The 19770-nt window shown below is 38.6% G+C and overlaps 2 pseudogenes; both read right to left on the reverse strand.

The window, feature by feature from the left end:
• Positions 1-5541: 5541 nt before the first annotated feature.
• Positions 5542-6909, reverse strand: LOC149189748 (ubiquitin-like modifier-activating enzyme 5 pseudogene; annotated as a pseudogene).
• A 4537-nt stretch (positions 6910-11446) lies between these two features.
• Positions 11447-12814, reverse strand: LOC149189749 (ubiquitin-like modifier-activating enzyme 5 pseudogene; annotated as a pseudogene).
• Between the last annotated feature and the right edge of the window lie 6956 nt (positions 12815-19770).

The raw sequence follows: 19770 nt of genomic DNA on the forward strand, positions 1-19770 counted from the left end.
ATTGTTTCAACGCTCTTTCGAGTGATTTGTTTCCAGCATGAAGGCAAAATTGTCACCGTTGACCAAATTTCATTTCTCGGTCCAAATATAGCTCCTAGTCAACCATCATCCCTAAATGGTCCATTTGTACCAATGGTATCATCCCTGCCACGGGTTAATTATGTGGCAACCTGTTCCATACCTACATCGACTAACGATCAATTTAGTGATGTTGTACATTATGTATCGGGGGCATTAGAATCAGATCTCTCCTTCATGACCACTTACGAGTTGTGATAGGAGTTCGAGGATAGTTCTTTTACTGTGTCAACCTCATTAAAAAATGAAATAGCCCCAATGAGGAAAGTTCATTGTCTTGTGTCAACCTCGTTAAAAAATGAAACAAGGAATCATGAGGACAGTTCCTTCTCTTGTGTCAACCTCGTTAAAAAATGAAACCAAGGAATATGAGCATTGTTCCTTGTCTTGTGTCAAGCTCGTTAAAAAATGAAACAAGGAATTTGAGCAGGGTTTCTTGTCTTGTGTCAAGCTCATTAAAAATGAAACAAGGTCCTAGGGTCCAAGTCGAGTCTCTGATTAGATCTCGTAAAATCCCAGTTGAGTCTTTCACTTGATCTTGTAAAAGAACCTTCATTCCATCCACTTGATAGCCTTGAGTAGTCTACTTAGGTGAATGAAATGAAGCTTGGGGGGCATTCACCTAATGGTAAAGTTAAGTTTCCCTATAGGTTATGTGAAGGGAATCACCCCATTCACCTTTGTCTATCTGGACGAAGCCAAAAAGTGTTGGATAACCGTCCCACTTCACCGCAACGACTTCCATCTGGGTACAGGAGACTCTCTTCATCATGCTAGGGGCATGTAAACTAATTTCCAAGCATAGTTTTTCCTCGTTTCGAGCTTGTGTAAAAACGAAACCAGTTTGAAGCAAATTTTTTCGTTTTAAGCTTGTGTAAAAATAAAACTGAACCCAAGCATAATTTGTCATTTCAAGCTTGTGTAAACATGAAATTGAATTCCAAGCATAGTTCCCTATGGTTCAAGCTTGTGTAAAAATGAACCCATTTCCATTTTTACCCTTGTGATTGCCATTCTATCAGCCTTTTCGTCAAATGAGCCTTGGTTGTTTTCATCCCATCGTCACCATCTCTTTGGTCAATCATACGCTTTCACTTGGTTGTTTTACCCTTTTTGAGGAACAGTTGCAATGAGGGGTCTTATTAGCCAGCCTCTTCAAATAAATCAACATGTTTTGATAAGTTCCAACATCACCAGAACCAGTTGCTACCCTAGACACCACTCATTCCTCAAAATGGAGTCGTCTTTAAACTCCTTTCAGACTCTTTAAACAAGAAAAGATAGTCGAGCGCTTGTCTATTCCAGCTCGTTAAAGTATTGGAAACGACATCTCTCTCGTATTACTTTATCCTTTTTCAGACTTGAGGGATTATTTTACGAAAAAGAACTTATGGAGTTTTCTTTTCATCCCTTTTCAAACTCTCTAAACATGAAAAGGACCAAGTTATCATTGTCGTTATACTCGTTAAAATAATAGCGATAAACTTGTCCATCTAGACAAGATCGAGTTTCACTGTCGCTAGACTCGTTAAAACCTCAAATAGTGACGGGTTTGCCCGAAGGGCAAATTATAGAACAAGCATATGTTATCCTCCTCAAGCTCGAAAAAAATAAAGAGGTATTGGTCAGCAATGACTGGGGAAAAAGGGAAAAAACATAGAACTCTTATGGTAGCAAGTCGCTCTTGAACATGACACTTTCACTTCATCTCTGTGTTTGAGTTGGGTTGGGTTATACCGTTTATTTGTCATCATTCCGTTGGTCTATCATACCATCCATATTTTGGGTTTACGATACCAATTCATCTCAGTGTCGCCAATATGTTCAAGAGAAGTCATCCAGTTGAGAAGTCAACCAGCTAAAATTCCATCCATTGCAATACTATGAACCTTCATTTTCATCACTGTCATTCCTGAGTCTTATGTCGTCAGTTCATTTTCATCTCCAAAAATCATTTGCCTTGTTTCGTGTTGTAGATGTGGGATACATCAAGGCCCTCCTACGATGAGTCACTTCTTGTCGACGACAACTCATTATCCAAGAAGTCGACTCAGAAACAACCTTTCAGTGCTTTGAAGCTTGCATACATCAATGGCAAGTTTTTTCACTTATGGCGACAGGTTTACATCAATGACCTTTGACTGAAAGATTTTGCGTGGTGTTCGACATCAAATCATCTATTCACACCACGTGAAATGTGTTGTCTTACCTTGAGGGTCATCTTCATTATTGGTGATTCCTCTCGCGTCTGTTAACAACTTACATCATTGGCTGGTAATCAGACGATGTCTCTCCATGTTCGACTTCAGAACATCATTTCACATGGATTGAATTGTACATTGAGTGAAGATTGGACGAGTTTGAAGACCCCGGATCTAGTTTCATCCATTCATTCTATGATATATATATTCAGGAGTACAAAAAATCAAATATACATGGGCATTTCATAGATGATCATCTTCCTTCATAGACTACAAGTCTATCTCTACAGACGATTATCTGATCTATGTACTTATAATGAAAGTTTATAAAGCTGAGCATAGGGATGCCTCCCTCAGCTGATCCATGAAAAATCATATTATCATGTATTGCATTGTAATCGATGCAGGTCACCTTCCAGTTCAAAACCTCTGATCCTCATGATAAAGCATTTCACCCGACATGAATTTTTACAACCTCATGCTTTAGGGGGCAACTGTTATAGACATATTTGGGCACATCAACCCCAAACTTATATGTCAATGAACTAGGGCTCATCAACCCCTAAAAGAGTTGTTTCATATCCTAAAGGAACTTAGTCACCTGAGTGCATCATTCCCTAAAAGCTCCACTTCAGAAAACATCTAGAAACTACCTAAACTGGACCATACTGACTGCTCCATTGATAAATTGCGATGCATACTGACTGGTACACTGTCAAGGTGCGTTGCATACTGTTTAGGCCTTCTATAGGGTGTGATGGGCGAGAATGGATAACTTTGCGGGACTGTTTGTTAGTTGGTTGCTCATGGAACCTTCTAGAAACTTCTCCTGTGCCACTTGCCTATCTGAATTCGCCCAAGGATGAACAAGGGAACTAGGAAATCATCTCCAATCCCCTCTCTTGTGGAACCAATTGTAACAAGTGGAATGACACTAATCAAACCCCATAGATGACTCACACCCTTGCAAATATCTATAAATAGATCTCCAATCTAAGAGATCCGAAGGCTGGAATGTTGTGAATTGCAAGTAAGTGTTGATAGTTTGTAATTGAGGAGAGAGCATTGTATTCTTGTTGGTTTGATCTTGCTATTTCATGAGGTGAAGAGGGCTTGATGCTGGGAGGATGATGTTGAATCGAACATAGATTCAAGGGTTGTAATCTTTCCTGGATTAATATAAAGAGTTCTATGTTTTTCCCATTTATGTGTTCATGAAATGTATGTTGTGTTCATGTAATGTATGCTGTACTTTCGATTCTATAGCATGTTTGGTAAAAATATCTATTTTTATGCTTAGATGGTTTGCTGTCTCGGCTTGTGTGCAGGTACCTCTCAAGCGAGTTAAGTACGAGAGGGAGTGGCGCAAACGGTCAAAGGGGATGTTATCACAAAATCAAACACTGAAGGCTGCTAATCAGCAAGACTCTGTGTAACTATTTCAAACCAGAGTTTTGACTAAGGCTTAGCCTCCTTAGCTTGAGAGGGCTCTCTCAAAGGGTTATTGATTTTAATTATTGATGAGATGGCTAACTCTTTTAAAGTAAATTTAACACATATGTTGGCTGGACAGACATTACAAAGACTTCCATTGGGCTCATGGAGTTAATCATCACTTCAGCAAACTATAAAACTACTCATTCATAGAAGTCAGGGCATGTAATGTTTAAACACTCAAAATACGTCTCATAGAAACCTCAACTCACAAATACACACAGGAAGTCAGAGCAACAATGTGAATTCTGAGTGATTTTGTATTTATACAGCTGTAAAACATAAAAGATAAAACAAAACCACATATATCTTGAGCATTTGAAACACTGTATGAATCCTGAGAAGAAAAAGCAGTCATTTGTATTACTGAAAATAAGTTTTTACACAAGCCAAAATAAACTCTGTTTTCTCAAAAACATCCAACCCATATTACATCACTCTCTTAGCTATTTATAGAGTGCTTATTCTATCTCATTCGAGCTTCCTCCTCCAGCATGAGGGGAGCTCGATAACTACCTATGATGACACCTACTAACTTTTAACTAACTAATAATTACAGCTAACTACTAATTGACAGCGCTGGAATCTTAAAACAATTTAAATTCCATCATCTGACATCTGGAGTTTGGCTGAGATAGCTGTGATGAACCTTTAATGCTCCATGTTTGTCTTCAATAACACATCCTTTTCTGTTACCCTGAAACATAGGCCCTTGTTTGTCGGTCCTTGATGTGCTTCAAAGTGTTCGAATCCAAAGATCTTCCTCTAAGCTCCTCACAAAATTGAGTAGCTGCTGTTGCCATTCTTCAGTAACTGGGTGCTGATAAAATAATTGCAAGATTCTCTCTATGATATCTGGCCACACTGCATATAAATCAATGTTTGCACGCCATGATCTTGGTATACCTCCATCCAACTCCTTGGAAACTCTGTTTTCAATGTTCACATATTGAGCCCTTTCAAACTACCCAAATTCCATTGGCAAGAAACTCTTGCTAAGGGCTTTCTAAAAGCACAAAACTGCTGACAAGTTATCTCTATGACCATCAATCCACAAAACTGCACGCATCTGAGGCAGGTTATCTGCACCTTTCTGATCTGGGTGAATCTTAACACCACTACTTGGCTCTAGATATTCCAATGAAGTTTCCAATTCGGTCTCAATACAGTCAACTTGAATACTTCGCCAGCATAATACAGATGATATTACCATTGCCCCACCTAGAATTCTATATGTCACTTTGATGTTAAGTTCACTACCCAAAAACTGAACCAAGGGTGGGCCTTGGATCTCCATTTGGCCAGGGACCGACTCTAGGAACTTCAGATGAAGATCATCAACAGAAAGATTAACAGCAGTATCACTGGGAACCATTTCAACGAAGCTACCAAATGATTCAGTCTTATCCAATTCTTTGTTTCCATTCCTTTGTTGCATACTTTCACCTGTGCTTCTTTCTCATTTAATGACTGCAAATTGTACTCTAAAGAAAACATATGGTCATAAACTAGTATTTTATCTGAAAATTCTCTTGCAACATTGAGATTTTCCATTGAATCATTTGGAGAAACGTATTGAAATGTTCCATCAATCCGCTTTAAATATAATTTGCAGACTCTTTTTCGGGCTTTGTATATCTCACATCGCTGCCAATAGAAAGGCCTATATCATAGCTCGAAAACTGCTAGGTTTTCTAAATTTGAACAGTTTTGCATGACATATTTTTCTCCTTCACATTCTGGGTGGAAAACTGGGTCATATGTCAAGTCATACTCTAAACTGGGCAACACTTATATTCCACTCATTATCATCGTGAACTGGAAGATTAGATGCACAGGCTGCTTCTGCTTCTGCTTCTACCCTAGCCTTAGCTGCAACATCCTTTGCTGGTTTCAACTGGATATATTCTCGCTGACGGTCTTGACAAGCAGAATTAGAGCACTAAGGATTAGGTAACATTTCCATGGTTGGGAAATAGTCCTTGAGAGCATTGTATCCCAAGTATTTAGAAACTTCACCAAATTGAAGCAAGTACTTGAGAGTACTTTGAACCAAAAGACCAGCCACAACTCCCATTGTGGTGCGTAATGAAACTGCACAAACACCATCACGCTTGAGAGTACGCTCATTTACTACAGATGCAACTAACAGTGGTGGAGCACATGCAAAACAAGCCGTTTCTCCCGGAATGAGCAATTGAATATGCCCAGATACAGCATCCTCTGACACACCTGACTCCATCCATATTTGGTTTAGCTCGTTGCAAGCCTGATTCACAACCATGCGAGCTTCATAGTTATCTACACAGCTTAACACTAAATCAACTCCACTTTGTCGACCTCTTGTGGATCCAATAACTTGGTTGGTCAGAGTCCCCATGAATTTCTCAAAACCCTTCACTGTTGTAATATTCAATGTGTATCTCTCAATCAAAACATCTGGATTAATTTCAGCAAGTGTCTGAGCAGCAGCATCTGTCTTAGTCATGCCAACCTGCTCTGGCCGGAAGAAGAGACAATTCATATTTGATAATTCCACTGTGTCACAGTCATACAGCAAAAGGCGCCCAATTCCACATCTTGCAAGCATTTCAGCTGCAACACTTCCTACGCCACCAATACCAACAGTGGAAACTGAGAATTCTCGAATCCGCTCATAGTTGTTCACAATACCCATTCGCTTCAATGCCATAAGTCTACTGTATGGATTACTGTCTATTACTTCAGATCTCATATCCTTCACTTTTGGGCGTCGCATAGCTACACCTTTTACAGTCGTGGAAATCTTCTCTGCATGATGTTGCAACTTGGTAAGCTGAGATTGAATTTTGGTATCTAATGGTGACAACGATAACGCTGATTTAAGGCCTTCCAAAGCATCCAGTAGCTCCTTCTTTGTAGACTTCTTGACATCGTTTTCGAATTTCTTCAGTACATCTGCTGGCACCATGAAACCAGGTCTTCGAGCTGCGAAAAGGGAATTTGGAGGGCGCTGAGCATGAATTAAAATGATTCTATCCTGCGATGTTAACACGTTGTTAAGAGCCCAATGAAGAGCGTTAACGCTCTCGTCGCTCTCGTCTATGGCCACCAATACGAGCCTGCTTGATGTCCCCTGTCCTTCGATGGATTCCATTAAAGCACTAATTTAAATTCTGCCTCTGCTTACACGAATCTTGACACCCATTAAATAGCTTTACTACATGCCGTGGATGAGGAGCTTATAATAAAAATTACCCAAACTGAACTAATAATTCATCTTTTCCCGTCCACAGTGGTGATTATTATCTCTGGTTGTTGCATAGAAAATTCTTCTAGTCTTTGAGCTTTTCCAAACAAGACGGAAACTGATGGTAAAATATACTCAACAACGCCCCCGAGGAAACATATCCTCCGCTAACAGCCAAGAAATTGTGTGTCTGTCCTATAACAAATTGAACATCCTGTTGAAGACGATCAGATGTGCGCAGGGGCCTGGAAAACTCAAGAGTGTAAGTCCCTTTGCTACCAGTTGATGCATATGGGCTTGCATTCTCCAGAAGACCAAAGGAATTGGCAATCAAATCATGCCACTACGCTCCCTGCCAATCATTCTGCGCACTAAAATTAGCACCATTTCCATTTCCTTGAGGATCCAATCCATCAAGATACCGACTGTGTGGATGCATATAGATCAACCAAATGGCCAAACCTATCTCCTCCAGTGCCATTTCTATTATCAATTATGTTGGTGCCTGGAATTGCGGTTCCTATTGAAAAGTGCATTATGTCCACTTCATGACCACCGCAACTTTTGCTTGTACAACTGTCAACCGTCTCTTTGCCTTTGCTACCAGTTGATGCATATGGGCTTGCATTCTCCAGAAGACCAAAGGAATTGGCAATCAAATCATGCCACTACGCTCCCTGCCAATCATTCTACGCACTAAAATTAGCACCATTTCCATTTCCTTGAGGATCCAATCCATCAAGATACCGACTGTGTGGATGCATATAGATCAACCAAATGGCCAAACCTATCTCCTCCAGTGCCATTTTTATTATCAATTATGTTGGTGCCTGGAATTGCGGTTCCTATTGAAAAGTGCATTATGTCCACTTCATGACCATCGCAACTTTTGCTTGTACAACTATCAACCGTCTCTTTGCAAGCACCCATATTATGATATGTTGTATTACCGCCAACTTGGAACATGAGTGATACAGAAGGGCAGCTTATTTCCATTCCTTACACATAAGCAGGAAGAACATATTGTGACCGTAATGCAAGACCTTACACATGCTATTCCCGTAAAATTCTTGCAGAAACTATGACAGCTGGGATGAGATGTGCTATGGATTAGCACGAATTTCCCATTTCATAGCGCAGTTAGTGCAAATTCGATGTTTTCCGCTACGAAATCACCTAAACCGAGCTGCGCTGCGAAACTGATAGAAAGGATTTATGTGCCTTTGACAAACAATCGAACTGATGTGAAAAATTTAAAAAAAAATTCTTGGGTGATAACAGTGGCTCCACTTGGGATAGTGTGCTCCTGCAGTACACTAAGAACATGCAGATCCAGTGCCTTATCCATTTATGACAAACAGAAATTAGCTTGACAAGCATGACTGTAGGAGAAAGAAAGCTACATCTACTGAAAAATGCTCAGTCATCCTTGAGCTTATTTGCAATTTCCTACCTACCTACCCTATCAATTTCAAACTTCTTTCAGCTCAATCAATGTGAAATTTCCAATGTAGCCAATCATTTGTCTTACCTGATATTTGATTTCTTTGACTGCATCGGAGTTCAGAGCCAATATGATAGTGTGATGACCGCTGCCACCGAAATTGTCTCTGATCTTTATAGGAAAACTGAAACAATGGAGAGTAAAACTCTTCCATGTAATCAGCTATAGGATCCCAGAATACATGATCAGCTTGATTTTTCTTGTAACTTTCTAGTTGTGAAAACTGATCTTCAACAACAGTGTTCAGTTCCTCAATCGTGAAAGAGAAAGGAACCAGCATTGTCTCCTTGCGTTCTGCCATAGAAAACTTCTGAAAATAATGATCATGATTATGAAAACTATATGCCTGAATTTGACCTTCTACACCTTCAATTTCTTTCTCAATGTCCTCAGCAACTTCATCCAAAAATCTCATCTTATCCTCTGCCTTGCAGTCAAAGGATTTTAGATATGAGGACAAGGACAAAGGAAAATTTTCATTTGTTTCTCCATTACTATGATCATTATTCCATTGTTTGAAACCTTGAACTGAAGGAGAGTTTGCCACCACCTCTGACCTATCTATCCATTCCTCCAAAAACATAAGCCATAAGTCTTGAAATGACTTAACGGATTTGATAGGAAAACTTTCAATCCATTGTTTACATTTCCCTTGAAGTGAATCATAGAATAACATAATGCAAACATCCTCATGTTTAACTCTAAGAAGCTGTGAAAATTCACAAAAATCTGATATATGCTTCAAAGTTAAACTCAAATCTTCTCCGTTGAATTTTGGACCATTCCTTAGAAAATATGCATCCTTGGGAAAATGATTTGGGAAACCATGAATTCCTGAAAAATCTATGCATGCATACCTTGAAATAAGAATGGTAGCATCTGGGTCCTTCATAACTCCAGTGGAATCACCATGAACCTATGAATTTCGAATTCTTCAACAATGGAGTCGCCAAGGTAGTTTTGCAGCCTCAAAAACCTTCTGAGCTCCCGCTACCTTCAAAAGTTCAGCTTCATAATTTCGGGAATGAATAATCTTCAGTCTCCCGGCAAATGCACCAAAATTTTATCACAAAATCAAACACTGAAGGCTGCTAATCAGCAAGACTCTGTGTAACTATTTCAAACCAGACTTTTGACTAAGGCTTAGCCTCCTTAGCCTGAGAGGGCTCTCTCAAAGGGTTATTGATTTTAATTATTGATGAGATGGCTAACTCTTTTAAAGTAAATTTAACACATATGTTGGCTGGACAGACATTACAAAGACTTCCATTGGGCTCATGGAGTTAATCATCACTTCAGCAAACTATAAAACTACTCATTCATAGAAGTCAGGGCATGTAATGTTTAAACACTCAAAATACCTCTCATAGAAACCTCAACTTACAAATACACACAGGAAGTCAGAGAAACAATGTGAATTCTGAGTGATTGTGTATTTATACAGCTGTAAAACATAGAAGATAAAACAAAACCACATATATCTTGAGCATTTGAAACATTGTATGAATCCTGAGAAGAAAAAGCAGTCATTTGTATTACTGAAAATAAGTTTTTACACAAGCCAAAATAAACTCTGTTTTCTCAAAAACATCCAACCCATATTACATCACTCTCTTAGCTATTTATAGAGTGCTTATTCTATCTCATTCGAGCTTCCTCCTCCAGCATGAGGGGAGCTCGATAACTACCTATGATGACACCTACTAACTTTTAACTAACTAATAATTACAGCTAACTACTAATTGACAGCGCTGGAATCCTAAAACAATTAAAATTCCATCATCTGACATCTGGAGTTTGGCTGAGATAGCTGTGATGAACCTTTAATGCTCCATGTTTGTCTTCAATAACACATCCTTTTCTGTTACCCTGAAACATAGGCCCCTGTTTGTCGGTCCTTGATGTGCTTCAAAGTGTTCGAATCCAAAGATCTTCCTCTAAGCTCCTCACAAAATTGAGTAGTTGCTGTTGCCATTCTTCAGTAACTGGGGGCTGATAAAATAATTGCAAGATTCTCTCTATGATATCTGGCCACACTGCATATAAATCAATGTTTGCACGCCATGATCTTGGTATACCTCCATCCAACTCCTTGGAAACTCTGTTTTCGATGTTCACATATTGAGCCCTTTCAAACTATCCAAATTCCATTGGCAAGAAACTCCTGCTAAGGGCTTTCTAAAAGCACAAAACTGCTAACAAGTTATCTCTACGACCATCAATCCACAAAACTGCACGCATCTGAGGCAGGTTATCTGCACCTTTCTGATCTGGGTGAATCTTAACACCACTACTTGGCTCTAGATATTCCAATGAAGTTTCCAATTCGGTCTCAATACAGTCAACTTGAATACTTCGCCAGCATAATACAGATGATATTACCATTTCCCCACCTAGAATTCTATATGTCACTTTGATGTTAAGTTCACTACCCAAAAACTGAACCAAGGGTGGGCCTTGGATCTCCATTTGGCCAGGGACCGACTCTAGGAACTTCAGATGAAGATCATCAACAGAAAGACTAACAGCAGTATCACTGGGAACCATTTCAACGAAGCTACCAAATGATTCAGTCTTATCCAATTCTTTGTTTCCATTCCTTTGTTGCATACTTTCACCTGTGCTTCTTTCTCATTTAATGACTGTAAATTGTACTCTAAAGAAAACATCTGGTCATAAACTAGTATTTTATCTGAAAATTCTCTTGCAACATTGAGATTTTCCATTGAATCATTTGGAGAAACGTATTGAAATGTTCCATCAATCCGCTTTAAATATAATTTGCAGACTCTTTTTCGGGCTTTGTATATCTCACATCGCTGCCAATAGAAAGGCCTATATCATAGCTCGAAAACTGCTAGGTTTTCTAAATTTGAACAGTTTTGCATGACATATTTTTCTCCTTCACATTCTGGGTGGAAAACTGGGTCATATGTCAAGTCATACTCTAAACTGGGCAACACTTATATTCCACTCATTATCATCGTGAACTGGAAGATTAGATGCACAGGCTGCTTCTGCTTCTGCTTCTACCCTAGCCTTAGCTGCAACATCCTTTGCTGGTTTCAACTGGATATATTCTCGCTGACGGTCTTGACAAGCAGAATTAGAGCACTAAGGATTAGGTAACATTTCCATGGTTGGGAAATAGTCCTTGAGAGCATTGTATCCCAAGTATTTAGAAACTTCACCAAGTTGAAGCAAGTACTTGAGAGTACTTTGAACCAAAAGACTAGCCACAACTCCCATTGTGGTGCGTAATGAAACTGCACAAACACCATCACGCTTGAGAGTACGCTCATCTACTACAGATGCAACTAACAGTGGTGGAGCACATGCAAAACAAGCTGTTTCTCCCGGAATGAGCAATTGAATATGCCCAGATACAGCATCCTCTGACACACCTGACTCCATCCATATTTGATTTAGCTCCTTGCAAGCCTGATTCACAACCATGCGAGCTTCATAGTTATCTACATAGCTTAACACTAAATCAACTCCACTTTGTCGACCTCTTGTGGATCCAATAACTTGGTTGGTCAGAGTCCCCATGAATTTCTCAAAACCCTTCACTGTTGTAATATTCAATGTGTAGCTCTCAATCAAAACATCTGGATTAATTTCAGCAAGTGTCTGAGCAGCAGCATCTGTCTTAGTCATGCCAACCTGCTCTGGTCGGAAGAAGAGATGATTCATATTTGCCAATTCCACTGTGTCACAGTCATACAGCAAAAGGCGTCCAATTCCACATCTTGCAAGCATTTCAGCTGCAACACTTCCTACGCCACCAATACCAACAGTGGAAACTGAGAATTCTCGAATCCGCTCATAGTTGTTCACAATACCCATTCGCTTCAATGCCATAAGTCTACTGTATGGATTACTGTCTATTACTTCAGATCTCATATCCTTCAGTTTTGGGCGTCGCATAGCTACACCTTTTACAGTCGTGGAAATCTGCTCTGCATGATGTTGCAACCTGGTAAGCTGAGATTGAATTTTGGTATCTAATGGTGACAACGATAATGCTGATTTAAGGCCTTCCAAAGCATCCAGTAGCTCCTTCTCTGTAGACTTCTTGACATCGTTTTCGAATTTCTTCAGTACATCTGCTGGCACCATGAAACCAGGTCTTCGAGCTGTGAAAAGGGAATTTGGAGGGCGCTGAGCATGAATTAAAATGATTCTATCCTGCGATGTTAACACGTTGTTAAGAGCCCAATGAAGAGCATTAACGTTCTCGCCGCTCTCGTCTATGGCCACCAATACGAGCCTACTTGATGTCGCCTGTCCTTCGATGGATTCCATTAAAGCACTAATTTAAATTCTGCCTCTGCTTACACGAATCTTGACACCCATTAAATAGCTTTACTACATGCCGTGGATGAGGAGCTTATAATAAAAATTACCCAAACTGAACTAATAATTCATCTTTTCCCGTCCACAGTGGTGATTATTATCTCTGGTTGTTGCATAGAAAATTCTTCTAGTCTCTGAGCTTTTCCAAACAAGACGGAAACTGATGGTAAAATATACTCAACAACGCCCCCGAGGAAACATATCCTCCGCTGACAGCCAAGAAATTGTGTGTTTGTCCTATAAAAAATTGAACATCCTGTTGAAGACGATCAGATGTGCGCAGGGGCCTGGAAAACTCAAGTGTGTAAGTCCCTTTGCTACCAGTTGATGCATATGGGCTTGCATTCTCCAGAAGACCAAAGGAATTGGCAATCAAATCATGCCACTACGCTCCTTGCCAATCATTCTGCGCACTAAAATTAGCACCATTTCCATTTCCTTGAGGATCCAATCCATCAAGATACCGACTGTGTGGATGCATATAGATCAACCAAATGGCCAAACCTATCTCCTCCAGTGCCATTTGTATTATCAATTATGTTGGTACCTGGAATTGCGGTTCCTATTGAAAAGTGCATTATGTCCACTTCATGACCACCGCAACTTTTGCTTGTACAACTGTCAACCGTCTCTTTGCAAGCACCCATATTATGATATGTTGTATTACCGCCAACTTGGAACATGAGTGATACAGAAGGGAAGCTTATTTCCATTCCTTACACATAAGCAGGAAGAACATATTGTGACCGTCATGCAAGACCTTACACATGCTATTCCCGTAAAATTCTTGCAGAAACTATGACAGCTGGGATGAGATGTGCTATGGATCAGCACGAATTTCCCATTTCGTAGCGCAGTTAGTGCAAAATCGATGTTTTCTGCTACGAAATCACCTAAACCGAGCTGCACTGCGAAACTGATAGAAAGGATTTATGTGCCTTTGACAAACAATCGAACTGATGTGAAAAATTTAAAAAAAAAATCTTGAGTGATAACAGGGGAGAAGGATTGAGCGAAAGTTCCAGGTTGGTTCCTTTCTCTTCTTTATCTTATTTTTTTACTGAAAGGAAAAACAAAAGGAATTACCTTAACTGATGTTCTAGATTCACTACCAAATCTAGGGGTTAGTCGTTTGACAAGACACTAGAAGTAGTAAAAGTAGTTAGGTATTCTTAGAAGTAGTTGCTATTACACTAGGACTAGTACTAGTGTCCTTAGGTAACTGTGAAACCTCCTCTTGAAAGGTAGATGTACCAGGAATAATTGGAATAACTGGAATCCCTAAAGTTGTTGGAATAGATGTTTCAAACAACCCAGATGAACTAGACTCAGTTAAACGAGACCGCTTTGTCCGAATTGGTTTCGCTTCTGGAGGCAAAGACAGTTGACCCGCTAATCTCCCTCGAACGACGAGGTTTTGATTGACTTTCTTCCACGATTGCGGATTATTTGATCAACTTAAAAAACTAATGGGAAAGTGATGTTATTCCGAATTCAATTAATTTTAATGACGCTTGGACACAATTTCAATTTTTAAGAGTCGAGAAAAAGCTAAAGATGACTCTAGTCTCCTTCGATTTTTAATGATCCTGAACGGACAAGTGCCTAGATGGAACTTTTCTTTTAGAGAGTCGAAAAGGAACGAAAGTGACTACTCTGGAGAATTTAGACAAAGGGATTACCAAACCAATCGCAAAACTGCAATATACACCTTGGTGGTAAATTAAAGAGAAATTACCAAGGACTTATGTACGGAAATCAATCTTCTCGAATGCTATGTTCAGTCCATTGCGATCAATAGGGCGGCAGAATCGGTTTCCTATGGATAAAGGATTTAAGCCTATTGTGGTCTCCCAATATATACACGACGGTACGGGGAGCACAAGTCCGTGCTAGCACTTGTCGTATCAAAGAGGAGGAATCCCCCAACCGTCAATGAAAACGATAGCCACTAGTTTTAACGACGCCGGAACACGTCACTAGCCTAGACCTCTAGATATGTTGTGTTAAGTTCCAAAGAATTGTTAGGTTCATTGAAGTTCATTTTAAAGTTGATCTTTCTTAGAGTTTGCGTTTCAATGATTCACCGTGTGATAATGATCTGAAATTCCTAAGATGCAATCTACTATGATAAGAAATATTTTGTTTATTTGAATGATAAAAACCCTCACTACAAAGGATAGAGCACAGAAGTGCTTTTAAAAAAACAGCAAAGAGCACACACTAATGCAATTTCCCTAAATCATATTTTTTCACACAAATCAAAAATGCTAAATGCAAATGCATGTATTTGTTTTCTCTTTCCTTAATGTGAAAGATGCAAAAAAGGAAAACTAAATGCAGCAAAGATCTAAAATATTGCACTCAAAATGACATTTTTGACAATTTTCTTCAAAAAGAGAAAGGAAGACTCAAAACGACACTTTCAATTTTGAATAAAAATGCTTTTGACACTTCGAATGTAAACAAATCAAATCAAATGCAACAAAAAAGTTCAATCGACTATCAATGAAAGAGGATTTTACAACATTTCACTTTTCGACAAAAAACTGAAGACTTTACGACACTTTTTTTTATCGAAGCAACAAATCGATTAAAACAACTTTTCAACAAAGGATTGTAAATGAGGAACAAATGTACAAAAAAATTCACTAATCCTAATGTAATTGAGGCTGATCTAAGTGATGCAAGGAAGCTTCAGTGAAGAGACACTGTTCACATGCAGCAAAACAACCAAACAAAAACTGAAAACAAGTAAAAAACCCTCAAGTCCTAGATGGGAAAATGAGCTCAGGCAATCATCGCACTTAGGCTTCACAAAAAACAATATGCATTGCACTTTCTACACTTGTGAGGTGGGATGCATACTGGAACACAGTGGAAGATAGTGCGATGGTCCAGAGAGCGCAACTGAAAGAGGTTTTGGCTCAAATGTGGAGCAGTTTTCAATGAAATCAAGCTTGGTTTTGATGAACAATGAGAAGCAAAGTATGATGGAATAACTTGAGAGGTTACTGAGCTACGAAAAGGGCATCTAGATGTGCTTGCAAGTCAAATGTTTAATTCATAAACTAAACCAGAGATTGACTGAAGCAACATTCATCGACTATGCAATTGCATAGCAAGAGCAGTTCGAAAGCTACCTGGATGACTTCAGACTCTGTCTATAGTTTATCAAATTGAACATAAAACAAACACTAACAACAATCAAACATCTGTTCTTCTCCCCAGCGGAGTCGCCAATTTGTTATGGGAAAATTTAGTGTCTTTTTGAATTAGATTTGGTAGTGAATCTAGAACAATAGTTAAAGTAATTCCTTTTGCTTTTCCTTTCAGTAAACAAATAAGAGAAAGAAGAGAAAGGGACCAACCTAGAACTTTCGCTTGATCCTTCTCCGCTTTGACCGTTTGCGCCACTCCCTCCCATACTTAACTCGCTTGAGAGGTACTTGCACACAAGCCGAGACAGTAAACCATCAAAGCATACAAATAGATTAGTTTACCAAACATGCTATAGAATCGAAAGTACAACATACATTACATGAACAAAACATACATTTCATGAACATATAAATGGGAAAAACATGGAACTCTTTATATTAATCCAGGAAAGATTACAACCCTTGAATCTATGTTCAATTCAGCATCATCCTCCCAGCATCAAGCCCTCTTCACCTCATGAAATAGCAAGATCACACCAACAAGAATACAATGCTCTCTCCTCAATTACAAACTATCAGCACTTAATTGCAATTCACACCCTTCCAGCCTTTTGATCTCTTAGATTGGAGATCCATTTATAGATATTTGCTAGGGTGTGATTCATCTATGGGGTTTGATTAGTGTCATTCCACTTGTTACAATTGGTTCCACAAGAGAGGGGATTGGAGATGGTTTCCTAGTTCCCTTGTTCATCCTTGGGCGAATTCAGATAGGCAAGTGGCACAGGGGAAGTTTCTAGAAGGTTCCATGAGCAACCAACTAACAAACAGTCCCGTAAAGTTATCCATTCTCACCCATCGCACCTTGACAGTGTACCAGTCAGTATGCATCGCACCTTGACAGTGTACCAGTCAGTATGCATCGCACCTTGACAGTGTACCAGTCAGTATGCATCGCAGTTTATCAGTGGAGCAATCAGTATGGTCTAGTTTAGGAAGTTTCTGGATGTTTTCTGAAGTGGAGCTTTTGGGAAATGATGCACTCAAATGACCAAGTTCCTTTAGGGTATGAAACAACTCTTTTAGGGGTTGATGAGCCCTAGTTCATTGACATATAAGTTTGGGGTTGATGTGCCCAAATATGTCTATAACACATCCTTCAATATGTCCAGGGGGAAATCAACTATGGGATTCATTATGCAACAAAATATTCTTTGGATCTCTTTGGGTTCGCAATTTCAGATTGGGTTGGTGACAACCTTGATCATAAGTCCACCTCTAACCATGTACTTAGTTTGGGATCCGACCCCATTTGTTGATCAAGCAAGAAGAATACTGCCATTTCTTTATCATCAGTAGAGGTCAAGTACAAAGGAGCGATCAATGTTGCCATTCATGCTATTTGGTTGCAACATTTTATTTCCGAGCTTGATATCATTATCCATCGTTCGACTATCATATGGTGTGATAATCATAGTACATTGAATTTTTGTAGAGATTCAATACAATGAAAACATACCAAACATATTGAGGTCCACATGCACTACATCACAAAATTGATTCATGATGGGATCATAGATCTGCAGTACTGCCCTAGTTTTGAGTAGATTTCCGACATCTTCACCAAGACCTTCATTGAGTAGAAGTTTCACTTTTTGCAGTTGTCTTGGGGTGAAGGATACAATTGTGAAACAATTTCCTTTTCTTTTAGTTTTGCATTGTGTTTTGAAGGGGGGGGGGAGTTGTTCCCACTAGGTTTTCCTTCTTTCCTCTTTGGTGCATTATACATGCATGAGAGAAATTTTGAGGTTTAAAATGGGCTTCAAAACAAAAATGTACAACCAAAATCGTATTTTCAATTTATCTTCATATAATTTTACTCACCTTTTGAGTAGGAGCACTCATTCTATCCATAATTTAATTCATCATCTAAGGAGTAACCATGTTGCATACTTTTGATGGACCCTGCTACACGAAAAATGAGAAATACATGAAAAACGTGATTTCAATCACATTTTTTCATGTATTTCTCATTTTTCGTGTAGCAGGGTCCATCAAAAGTATGAAACATTGGATGAGGAATTAAATTCTGTGTCTAATGAGTGCTCCCGCTCAAACTTTGAGTAAAATAGCAGGGAGATAAGTTGAAAAAATAGTTTTTTTCTTTTTTTCCTCTAAAGTTTGAAAATGTAATCTAATCTTATTTTATTATTTCCAGTATTATTTTATAATATTCCTTAGGAGGGTCATTTTAGACCTCAAAATTTCTCTAGTGGGTACCTAAAATGGCCTTGTTTCCAGGACGGTTAGGTCTCTAAAATACTAGTATATCCCCCATATCATTACTTCTGTACCTCATAGAAACTCACTATTGTTATTGTTGAGCCCTTACATTATTTTTGTTATGTAGGGCCTAATTATATTTTGAAGCATTAGATTCCTATATATACCAAGGAGGTCTTTTCATTTAAATACTCCAAGGATTGTTCATTTATGTGATTTAAAAGGAGGTTTCCCCCTCGAAGAGGCTTATTTTCATGTCATTGATCTATCTTTTCTTCTGTTTTTGTGATCTGGTTACATAACATTTGGTATCAGAGCTTTGGATCCTAGGGTTTTGCGGCTTCAAACAGGACATCTTGGTATTTTTGCTGTAACTTTTTTCTGCCAGGATTCAAAAGCTGAAAAAAATTACAACGTGTATTCAAATCTTAGTGAACTTCATGTAAAATTTTCAGATCTTTGTTCGCTATATTTTCAAAGATATGGTCCAAGGAAGTTAGGCTTTCTGCATGCTCCAAAATCCAGTCTCAAACATGCGTTTTGGGGAAAATTGTAATAACATTCTCTACATGCATTGGATTTGAATTTTGTAAAAAGTGACTAACAATACACATAATTATTTTTTCATGTAACAATTTCAGAGCTGAAGGTTAAAACAATGACATGTGGCATACCTTACAAGTTTGCTTTACTGAACTAGCCCATAATCAGGTTATCATGCAAGATTTGGTATAACTTCCAATTGAAGTATCCAATCTCTATCTAACTAGTGGGGTTGGAAAGAAGACATAAAGGGCTACAACAGGAAAAATATTAGACCTTGGGAGGCCAAAATCACAAAGATACAACAATTTTAAGGTCAATCTTATCATCAAGCTCAAAATCAAGTTCTTAAAAAGTGTGTATTTTTAAATTTGCATAAATTTTGTTTGACAAATAAGTTTGAAGTGATTTAAAGGGAACAATGAAGCATATTATCATTAGTTGATTCCAAAATTCCTCCCAAACAAAAAATTTCTACACCCATCAAGTCCTCTGAAATCCCTACTATTACACATGAGTAAGAAGAAATGCAACATGATATATCAAATTTACGAGACCAAATGCAATAATTTTTGCTATCACAAAGAGCAACAAACAATGAATTATAAGCTAATATTGATGGTTTAGAAGCAAACACAAAAGTATACATGGAATTTTTGAAGGAAAGTTTGAAAATTTCTTAGAAGAAAGGCTTCTTATTGGTGGCAAGGCATGCCATGAAACCAATGATGAGAACAAAAGGAATGTGAATCATGATTTTAGAGACTATAACTCTAGGCTAAAGACCTTCCATATTCCAAATATCAATATGAGGAAGTTTGATGGCAAGGATTCGGTAACATGGTTGCTACAAATAGAGTTTCGAGCTTACAATCATGGGTAAGGGTTCAACCCGTTTCAGGTAAGAAGAATAAAAGG

This window comes from Pinus tabuliformis, chromosome 3_1 (genome assembly GCF_031772625.1).
Source record: "Pinus tabuliformis cultivar Carrire ecotype Pingquan chromosome 3_1, CPIR1, whole genome shotgun sequence".
Taxonomy (NCBI): Eukaryota; Viridiplantae; Streptophyta; class Pinopsida; order Pinales; family Pinaceae; genus Pinus; species Pinus tabuliformis.